Below are 11240 nucleotides of genomic sequence, written 5' to 3'. Positions count from 1 at the left end.
TGCCACAGGCCTTGACCATCTCTGGCTGCAAACATCCTGCTATCAAGACCTCTCCCACCTGGTTTCACCTCATGTAATCTGTCTGCGTCCCCTTCCTAGTAGATTGTAACCTCTTCACAGCAGAGCGCTCTTCCCTCCTGTTGCTCTCATATTCACATATCCCTCAATCTATCCTTTGTACTAAGTTAAATTACTTGTGAAAAGTTTCTCACCAACATTTTCCTTCACAACAGCATTACACCTGGACACCAGCGAATTGTCTGGGTGCTGGGCCCCCCTGGGCTTGTCTGGCTGGACCACTCCAGGGCATCGCTACTTTACACATAGACTCACAGAAACATATCATTTTTCTGTGTATGTCTTATTTATATGTATTTTTTCACAATTTTTTTTCTTTTTGACACACCCTTTATCACTATTAGTTGCTTACACATACCCTACATTCTATGACACTATACACTCTATTACACTTCACAGCTATATTTTATTTATGTGATGCCCTGGGGTGGTTTTGCTGGACTGGCTTGGGGGTGCCCTGTGCCCCAGGCATGAACCCCATAGTGCTAGGGACCTGCTCTAATGAGGAGACCTTAACGTGGTGAGCAGGTAGACCTATTTGGCCAAATGTATGCTAACATCCTCAGAAATTAATTATAAAAGGAATACATGTTAGCAGTAATGATTGCATAGTGCACCTGCAACCCCCCTCTGTTTTGCACCAGCGAAGAGGCAATGGTCATGGAGGAGCTGCAGAGCCACCTGCAGAAAGCAGCGATTTATAGAAAAATTTAAAAATGTTTACATCGTTAATACATATTTTTGTTAATTTGACCGTGTCTGTGTTCAATACAAATTTCGCATGCCATCGCATGCCTTATGGTCTGCGATGCGATGGGCGCCGTGATACTACACAAGTACCCTAATACCTCTTTTAACATACTTAGAATTGCCAAGTGCTCATTTTCTAATCAATCACAGCCAAAGCTTCCATTGTACACCCAGAGGATAGGAATGTGCTGCTGGGCCCAGACCACTGATATGTCCATATTGTCTTTGCAGAATGTACTACAAGACGGGGTATATGGAGAGAACTCCCAAACAATTAACATATAAGTTTGGCTCGAAGGCCAGTGGGTGGCGCCATGACAGCTATAAGTAATTACATTTATGCATGAGATTTTTTTTTTTTTACTTGTAGTTTTTTTATTGTTTTTATGAATAACATACAACTAAATAAAACATTTGTCGTGCAAACATGCCATGTTTATGCAACTAAAGATTACATCAGAATTACAACACAGTGGTATTGTGATTATCTACTGATTTCAAGAATAATGTTGAAGGAGAAATTAACAATAATAGGATTATAATAGATTTTGAAAAATTGCATAGATATAATTCACAGGCTCTGTTATTATTGCAGTTTCAATGTTCTCTCTATTCTCACCAATTGTAGGTGCTCTGCTATATTGCAGGATATGTAGAGAGATTGTTCAGAGATGAACAAAGGCAAAACAAAGTGGGTTTTTGGGGCACACTTATAAGGGTTGGATGAAAAGGTGAGAGTGTGTGAGTTAAAATTTAACTTTTATTACACCTATTAAAAGGATGGGGAGAAAAACACACAAAGACAAAAAGCATGTCACTTATATAATATATTATACCTTAATAGGACCGGTATTTGGCACTGTAACTGCGGCGAAAAAGATTATTGTACGGTATCCACCTCTACCATTAATGAAAAAATACTCATAATAATATGCACACAAAATGTTAGTCTTGCAGACGTCCCAATCACCTACCTATACCTTACCACTAAAATACTCAGGCTTTCCCTCCTTAGCATTCCCATTTGGAAACATAGTTCTCTATATATGTTTATCCATCTTTCCTCCTAATATTTACGCACTCTTCATTATACAATATACTAAGTGGTAATCTATCCCAATACATAATTAAATCATTATGTCCAGACCAGTGGAGCTCCAATCAATGTCATAGTGCAGTTTGCCCACCATCACTACTCCCCCAATAGCATGAAACTACCAAACATTACATTTTGAAGTAATTTATTATCCCCACCATAGCAGACTCATACATAGAGCTAGGAGGGTCCCAAATATGTAGCAGTCCTTCTTAGCCCATAGGGAATACAGTAGGCATAATCCTAAAATTACATGGCACAGTGCAGCGACTCAGGGTCCACTGTGGTTTGTAACCATTACAGGCCCACCAATCCATACATGAGCCCACTGACGTACATATTAAATAGGGATACACCCACTAGTATTGATGTTATTACACGCATGCTTACACAATCATACAAATATATTATATTATAAGGGCACGGTAGTGCCCTTATATTAAGGCTGAATCCAACTAACGGATTTTTCCCATAGGGAACTTTTCGGATGGGGGCATGGTGTTTGAGGGACTGCACCTCAAAAGTGGCTGGGCGTACTGAGCTGAAATTTGGCATGTACGCGTAGAATCGTCAACCGGTGCTGGGTGCCAAATTTCAGGGCGAAATATTAAAAAATGACCAATTGGGAGCGATCTAAACTTCCAACTGCCAGTTTTTTTCTGACACTTCAGAAATGACACTTTGTCACCCATGTTAGTCTGAGGTTTTTTTTGGGAAGGCATAACTCTGGGTAGAGGAACAATTGAGACTTGGGATTTGTTTTATTAGGTAGATATTGTCCCAGTGGAGTGCCTTTTGGGGTTGAGGATTTTCAGATAGGTACAGTTTTTTTTATAATTTAGTGAAACATGCCCCATTATAGAGATAGGAGCTCCAACTTGTTGCACATGCACAGTACATTGTTGCCAGCAGCAGGGGGAGTACACAGACAGGCAATCAATACATTGTGCGCTCGAGACAGGAGCAGTAAAGTTTTCCCGCCCAATAGGACTTGATATAAGGGGCGCAGAGGAGGTCGTGCAGAGTGCAGACAGAGCAAGGTCTGCTGAGGAGAGAAGTGGGCGCAGGAGCGGCGCTGCGTGGGTAAGTACCTCAGGCTCACACAGCGTGGGTTACCGGTGCCTGTGTGTGGGGGCAGTGGCGTCCCTACCCAGGTGCGGGGGTGCGGGCCGCACCGGTTGTCACCAGTCTCTAGGGTGACACCCAGTGCTCTTAGTCTCTGTCTCGGGCCCCGGCTTAGTCAGTCACTCTCAGTGACAGACAGCCAGGGCAGCGAGCGGCGCATAGACCGGGAGGGGGGAGGGAGCCGGGACTACAAGTCCTAGCATTCTCACCTCTATCTAGCAGCAGCACCTGACCCGGGCTGCGTGTGTGTGTCTTCACTGTCCCTGTGTGTGTGTCCTTACTGTCCCTGTGTGTGTATCCATGTGTGCCCCTCACTGTCCCCATGTGTGTGCGTGCCCCTCACTGTCCCCATGTGTGTGCGTGCCCCTCACTGTCCCCATGTGTGTGCGTGCCCCTCACTGTCCCCATGTGTGTGCGTGCCCCTCACTGTCCCCATGTGTGTGCGTGCCCCTCACTGTCCCCATGTGTGTGCATGCCCCTCACTGTCCCATGTGCGTGCCCCTCACTGTCCCATGTGCGTGCCCCTCACTGTCCCATGTGCGTGCCCCTCACTGTCCCGTGTTTGTGTGCCCCTCACTGTCCGGTGTGTGTGTGCCCCTCACTGTCCCGATGTGTGTGTGTGTGTGCCCCTCACTGTCCCGATGTGTGTGCGTGTCCCCCTCACTGTCCCGAGATGTGTGCGTGTCCCCCTCACTGTCCCGAGGTGTGTGACTGTCCCGATGTGTGTGCGTGTCCCCCTCACTGTCCCGATGTGTGTGCGTGTCCCCCTCACTGTCCCGGTGTGTGTGTCCGTCCCCTCACTGTCTCCGTGTGTGTGTGTGTGTCCGTCCCCTCACTGTCCCCGTGTGTGTTTGTCCCCCCCAGTGCACCCGTGTGTACGTTGTCCCCCCCCCAGTGCACCCGTGTGTACGTTGTCCCCCCCCCAGTGCACCCGTGTGTACGTTGTCCCCCCCCCAGTGCACCCGTGTGTACGTTGTCCCCCCCCCAGTGCACCCGTGTGTACGTTGTCCCCCCCCCAGTGCACCCGTGTGTACGTTGTCCCCCCCCCAGTGCACCCGTGTGTACGTTGTCCCCCCCCCAGTGCACCCGTGTGTACGTTGTCCCCCCCAGTGCACCCGTGTGTACGTTGTCTCCCCCCCCCAGTGCACCCGTGTGTACGTTGTGCCCCCGTGTGTACGTTGTGCCCCCGTGTGTACGTTGCCCCCCCCAGTGCCCCCGTGTGTACGTTGTGCCCCCGTGTGTACATTGTGCCCCCGTGTGTACGTTGTGCCCCCGTGTGTACGTTGTGCCCCCGTGTGTACGCTTATGAGTAATGTGCAGGTACTCTCCGTGCGGGAGGTGAGGGACAGAAAGGGTTACACAGTATGTCTGCGTCCCAGAGCTCCTGGTATATGTATAATATACATGTTTGTCAGTGTACCCCTTGTATATGTACAATATATATATATATATATATATATATATATATATATATATATATATATATATATATATATGTTTGTGTCATTGTGTCCCTGCTATGTATGAGTGCATGGGTTTGTCTGTGTACCCCTGGCATGTATGTGGGTGTCTGTGTACCCCTGGCATGTATGTGGGTGTGTCTGTGTACCCCTGGCATGTATGTGGGTGTGTCTGTGTGCCCCTGGTGTGTATATGTGTGTGGGTGTCCCTTCCCCCGTGTGTACGCTGTGCCCCCCGTCTGTACGCTGTGCCCCCCTCCTATGTGTACGCTGTGCCCCCTCCTATATGTACGCTGTGCCTCACCCCCTTGTGTGTGTATGCTGTGCCCCCCCTGCGTGTACGCTGTACGCCCCCCCCCCCTTGTGTGTACGCTGTGTCCCCCTTTCTTCATTGTCTCTACTTCTGCACAGGACACGTGTGCTGCTCTGTGCCGTTCCAGTCCCGGCGCTGGCTGCTGGAGGAGAGCAGAAGAGGAGAACCGCGCGGTGCCAGCAGCAGAAGGTTATGAAGCTCAGGAGAGTGCACTGAAGAGCGGAGGAGGGGAAAGAAGGCTGCAGGGAACCTGGAAGCAGAGGTCCGGACAGGATGAATGAAGAGTTGCAGAGAGGTGAATCATCCAGAGTGTCCCCCAAAAGCAGCCTCCTTTGAAGCACAGTGGGCCAGGTTAGTAGCTACTACATACACCCTAACCATACACCTCCCTCCCCCCGCTGTGCCCCTCTCCGTGTGTAAGATTTGCCCCCACCCCCCTTGTGTGCGCTGTGCCCCCCTGTGTATACTGTGCCCCCACTGTGTGTATACTGTGCCCCCACTGTGTGTATGCTGTGCCCCCCCTGTGTGTATGCTGTGCCCCCCCGTGTGTATGCTGTGCCCCCCCGTGTGTATGCTGTGCCCCCCCGTGTGTATGCTGTGCCCCCCCGTGTGTATGCTGTGCCCCCCCGTGTGTATGCTGTGCCCCCCCTGTGTGTATGCTGTGCCCCCCCTGTGTGTATGCTGTGCCCCCCTGTGCGTACGTTGTCCCCCCCAGTGCACCCGTGTGTACGTTGTCCCCCCCCAGTGCACCCGTGTGTACGTTGCCCCCCCCCAGTGCACCCGTGTGTACGTTGTCCCCCCCCCAGTGCACCCGTGTGTACGTTGTCCCCCCCCAGTGCACCCGTGTGTACGTTGTCCCCCCCCAGTGCACCCGTGTGTACGTTGTCCCCCCCAGTGCACCCGTGTGTACGTTGTCCCCCCCCAGTGCACCCGTGTGTACGTTGTCCCCCCCCCAGTGCACCCGTGTGTACGTTGTCCCCCCCCCAGTGCACCCGTGTGTACGTTGTCCCCCCCCCAGTGCACCCGTGTGTACGTTGCCCCCCCCCCAGTGCACCCGTGTGTACGTTGTCCCCCCCCCAGTGCACCCGTGTGTACGTTGTCCCCCTCCCAGTGCACCCGTGTGTACGTTGTCCCCCCCCAGTGCACCCGTGTGTACGTTGTCTCCCCCCCAGTGCCCCCGTGTGTACGTTGTGCCCCCGTGTGTACGTTGTGCCCCCGTGTGTACGTTGTGCCCCCGTGTGTACGTTGTGCCCCCGTGTGTACGTTGTGCCCCCGTGTGTACGTTGTCCCCCCCAGTGCCCCCGTGTGTACGCTTATGAGTAATGTGCGGGAGGTGAGGGACAGAAAGGGTTACACAGTATGTCTGCGTCCCAGAGCTCCTGGTATATGTATAATATACATGTTTGTCAGTGTACCCCTTGTATATGTACAATATATATATGTTTGTGTCATTGTGTCCCTGCTATGTATGAGTGCATGGGTTTGTCTGTGTACCCCTGGCATGTATGTGGGTGTCTGTGTACCCCTGGCATGTATGTGGGTGTGACTGTGTACCCCTGGCATGTATGTGGGTGTGTCTGTGTGCCCCTGGTGTGTATATGTGTGTGGGTGTCCCCCCCCGTGTGTACGCTATGTCCCCCCCGTGTGTACGCTGTGCCCCCCGTCTGTACGCTGTGCCCCCCTCCTATGTGTACGCTATGCCCCCTCCTATGTGTACGCTGTGCCTCACCCCCTTGTGTGTGTACGCTGTGCCCCCCCCTGCGTGTACGCTGTACCCCCCCCCCTTGTGTGTACGCTGTGTCCCCCTTTCTTCATTGTCTCTACTTCTACACATGACACGTGTGCTGCTCTGTGCCGTTCCAGTCCCGGCGCTGGCTGCTGGAGGAGAGCAGAAGAGGAGAACCGTGCGGTGCCAGCAGCAGAAGGTTATGAAGCTCAGGAGAATGCACTGAAGAGCGGAGGAGGGGAAAGAAGGCTGCAGGGGACCTGGAAGCAGAGGTCCGGACAGGATGAATGAAGAGTTGCAGAGAGGTGAATCATCCAGAGTGTCCCCCAAAAGCAGCCTCCTTTGAAGCACAGTGGGCCAGGTTAGTAGCTACTACATACACCCTAACCATACACCTCCCTCCCCCCGCTGTGCCCCTCCCCGTGTGTAAGATTTGCCCCCACCCCCCTTTGTGTATGCTGTGCCCCCCCTGTGTATGCTGTGCCCCCACTGTGTGTATGCTGTGCCCCCCCTGTGTGTATGCTGTGCCCCCCCTGTGTGTATGCTGTGCCCCCCCTGTGTGTATGCTGTGCCCCCCCTGTTCGTACGCGCCCCCCCCCAGTGCACCCGTGTGTACGTTGTCCCCCCCCAGTGCACCCGTGTGTACTATGTCCCCCCCCCAGTGCACCCGTGTGTACTATGTCCCCCCCCCAGTGCACCCGTGTGTACGTTGTCCCCCCCCCAGTGCACCCGTGTGTACGTTGTCCCCCCCCAGTGCACCCGTGTGTACGTTGTCCCCCCCAGTGCACCCGTGTGTACGTTGTCTCCCCCCCAGTGCACCTGCGTGTACGTTGTGCCCCCGCGTGTGCGTTGTGCCCCCGCGTGTACGTTGTGCCCCCGCGTGTACGTTGTGCCCCCGTGTGTACGTTGTGCCCCCCAGTGCCCCCGTGTGTACGCTTATGAGTAATGTGCAGGTACTCTCCGTGCGGGAGGTGAGGGACAGAAAGGGTTACACAGTATGTCTGCGTCCCAGAGCTCCTGGTATATGTATAATATACATGTTTGTCAGTGTACCCCTTGTATATGTACAATCTATATATGTTTGTGTCATTGTGTCCCTGCTATGTATGAGTGCATGGGTTTGTCTGTGTACCCCTGGCATGTATGTGGGTGTCTGTGTACCCCTGGCATGTATGTGGGTGTGTCTGTGTACCCCTGGCATGTATGTGGGTGTGTCTGTGTGCCCCTGGTGTGTATATGTGTGTGGGTGTCCCCCCCCCCGTGTGTACGCTGTGTCCCCCCCGTGTGTACGCTGTGCCCCCCGTCTGTACGCTGTGCCCCCCTCCTATGTGTACGCTGTGCCCCCTCCTATGTGTACGCTGTGCCTCACCCCCTTGTGTGTGTACGCTGTGCCCCCCCCCTGCGTGTACGCTGTACGCCCCCCCCCCCCCTTGTGTGTACGCTGTGTCCCCCTTTCTTCATTGTCTCTACTTCTGCACAGGACACGTGTGCTGCTCTGTGCCGTTCCGGTCCCGGCGCTGGCTGCTGGAGGAGAGCAGAAGAGGAGTACCGTGCTGTGCCAGCAGCAGAAGGTTATGAAGCTCAGGAGAGTGCACTGAAGAGCGGAGGAGGGGAAAGAAGGCTGCAGGGAACCTGGAAGCAGAGGTCCGGACAGGATGAATGAAGAGTTGCAGAGAGGTGAATCATCCAGAGTGTCCCCCAAAAGCAGCCTCCTTTGAAGCACAGTGGGCCAGGTTAGTAGCTACTACATACACCCTAACCATACACCTCCCTCCCCCCGCTGTGCCCCTCCCCGTGTGTAAGATTTGCCCCCACCACCCCTTGTGTGCGCTGTGCCCCCCTGTGTATACTGTGCCCCCACTGTGTGTATGCTGTGCCCCCCCTGTGTGTATGCTGTGCCCCCCCGTGTGTATGCTGTGCCCCCCGTGTGTATGCTGTGCCCCCCCCCTGTGTGTATGCTGTGCCCCCCCCCTGTGTGTATGCTGTGCCCCCCCTGTGTGTATGCTGTGCCCCCCCTGTGTGTATGCTGTGCCCCCCCTGTGTGTATGCTGTGCCCCCCCCTGTGTGTATGCTGTGCCCCCCCTGTGTGTATGCTGTGCCCCCCCTGTGTGTATGCTGTGCCCCCCCTGTGCGTACGTTGTCCCCCCCCAGTGCACCCGTGTGTACGTTGTCCCCCCCCAGTGCACCCGTGTGTACGTTGTCTCCCCCCCAGTGCACCCGTGTGTACGTTGTCCCCCCCCAGTGCACCCGTGTGTACGTTGTCCCCCCCCAGTGCACCCGTGTGTACGTTGTCTCCCCCCCAGTGCCCCCGTGTGTACGTTGTCCCCCCCCAGTGCACCCGTGTGTACGTTGTCCCCCCCCAGTGCACCCGTGTGTACGTTGTCTCCCCCCCAGTGCCCCCGTGTGTACGTTGCCCCCCCCCCAGTGCACCCGTGTGTACGTTGTCCCCCCCCAGTGCACCCGTGTGTACGTTGTGCCCCCGTGTGTACGTTGTGCCCCCATGTGTACGTTGTGCCCCCGTGTGTACGCTTATGAGTAATGTGCAGGTACTCTCCGTGCGGGAGGTGAGGGACAGAAAGGTTTACACAGTATGTCTGCGTCCCAGAGCTCCTGGTATATGTATAATATACATGTTTGTCAGTGTACCCCTTGTATATGTACAATCTATATATGTTTGTGTCATTGTGTCCCTGCTATGTATGAGTGCATGGGTTTGTCTGTGTACCCCTGGCATGTATGTGGGTGTCTGTGTACCCCTGGCATGTATGTGGGTGTGTCTGTGTGCCCCTGGTGTGTATATTTGTGTGGGTGTCCCCCCCCCCGTGTGTACGCTGTGTGTCCCCCGTGTGTACGCTGTGCCCCCCGTCTGTACGCTGTGCCTCACCCCCTTGTGTGTGTACGCTGTGCCCCCCCCTGCGTGTACGCTGTACGCCCCCCCCCCTTGTGTGTACGCTGTGTCCCCCTTTCTTCATTGTCTCTACTTCTGCACAGGACACGTGTGCTGCTCTTTGCCGTTCCAGTCCCGGCGCTGGCTGCTGGAGGAGAGCAGAAGAGGAGAACCGTGCGGTGCCAGCAGCAGAAGGTTATGAAGCTCAGGAGAATGCACTGAAGAGCGGAGAAGGGAAAAGAAGGCTGCAGGGAACCTGGAAGCAGAGGTCCGGACAGGATGAATGAAGAGTTGCAGAGAGGTGAATCATCCAGAGTGTCCCCCAAAAGCAGCCTCCTTTGAAGCACAGTGGGCCAGGTTAGTAGCTACTACATACACCCTAACCATACACCTCCCTCCCCCCGCTGTGCCCCTCCCCGTGTGTAAGATTTGCCCCCACCCCCCTTTGTGTGCGCTGTGCCCCCCTGTGTATACTGTGCCCCCCCTGTGTGTATGCTGTGCCCCCCTGTGTGTATGCTGTGCCCCCCCTGTGTGTATGCTGTGCCCCCCCTGTGTGTATGCTGTGCCCCCCCTGTGTGTATGCTGTGCCCCCCCTGTGTGTATGCTGTGCCCCCCCTGTGTGTATGCTGTGCCCCCCCTGTGTGTATGCTGTGCCCCCCCTGTGTGTATGCTGTGCCCCCCCTGTGTGTATGCTGTGCCCCCCCTGTGTGTATGCTGTGCCCCCCCTGTGTGTATGCTGTGCCCCCCCTGTGCGCCCGTGTGTACGTTGTCCCCCCCAGTGCACCCGTGTGTACGTTGTCCCCTCCCCCAGTGCACCCGTGTGTACGTTGTCCCCTCCCCCAGTGCACCCGTGTGTACGTTGTCCCCCCCAGTGCACCCGTGTGTACGTTGACCCCCCCCAGTGCACCCGTGTGTACGTTGACCCCCCCAGTGCACCCGTGTGTACGTTGACCCCCCCAGTGCACCCGTGTGTACGTTGTCCCCCCCAGTGCACCCGTGTGTACGTTGTCCCCCCCCAGTGCACCCGTGTGTACGTTGTCCCCCCCCAGTGCACCCGTGTGTACGTTGTTCCCCCCCCCAGTGCACCCGTGTGTACGTTGTTCCCCCCCCCCCCCAGTGCACCCGTGTGTACGTTGTTCCCCCCCCCCAGTGCACCCGTGTGTACGTTGTCCCCCCCCCAGTGCACCCGTGTGTACGCTGTTCCCCCCCCCCAGTGCACCCGTGTGTACGTTGTCCCCCCCTCCAGTGCACCCGTGTGTACGTTGTCCCCCCCCCCAGTGCACCCGTGTGTACGTTGTCCCCCCCCAGTGCACCCGTGTGTACGTTGTCCCCCCCCAGTGCACCCGTGTGTACGTTGTCTCCCCCCCCCAGTGCACCCGTGTGTACGTTGTCCCCCCCCCCAGTGCACGTTGTGCCCCCGTGTGTACGTTGTGCCCCCGTGTGTACGCTTATGAGTAATGTGCAGGTACTCTCCGTGCGGGAGGTGAGGGACAGAAAGGGTTACACAGTATGTCTGCGTCCCAGAGCTCCTGGTATATGTATAATATACATGTTTGTCAGTGTACCCCTTGTATATGTACAATCTATATATGTTTGTGTCATTGTGTCCCTGCTATGTATGAGTGCATGGGTTTGTCTGTGTACCCCTGGCATGTATGTGGTTGTCTGTGTAACCCTGGCATGTATGTGGGTGTGTCTGTGTACCCCTGGCATGTATGTGGGTGTGTCTGTGTACCCCTGGCATGTATGTGGGTGTGTCTGTGCGCCCCTGGTATGTATATGTGCGTGGGTGTCCCCCCCCCCCG

Source organism: Crinia signifera, chromosome 8 (assembly GCF_055691185.1).
Source record: "Crinia signifera chromosome 8, ASM5569118v1, whole genome shotgun sequence".
Taxonomy (NCBI): domain Eukaryota; kingdom Metazoa; phylum Chordata; class Amphibia; order Anura; family Myobatrachidae; genus Crinia; species Crinia signifera.
This window is presented reverse-complemented; position numbering follows the sequence as displayed.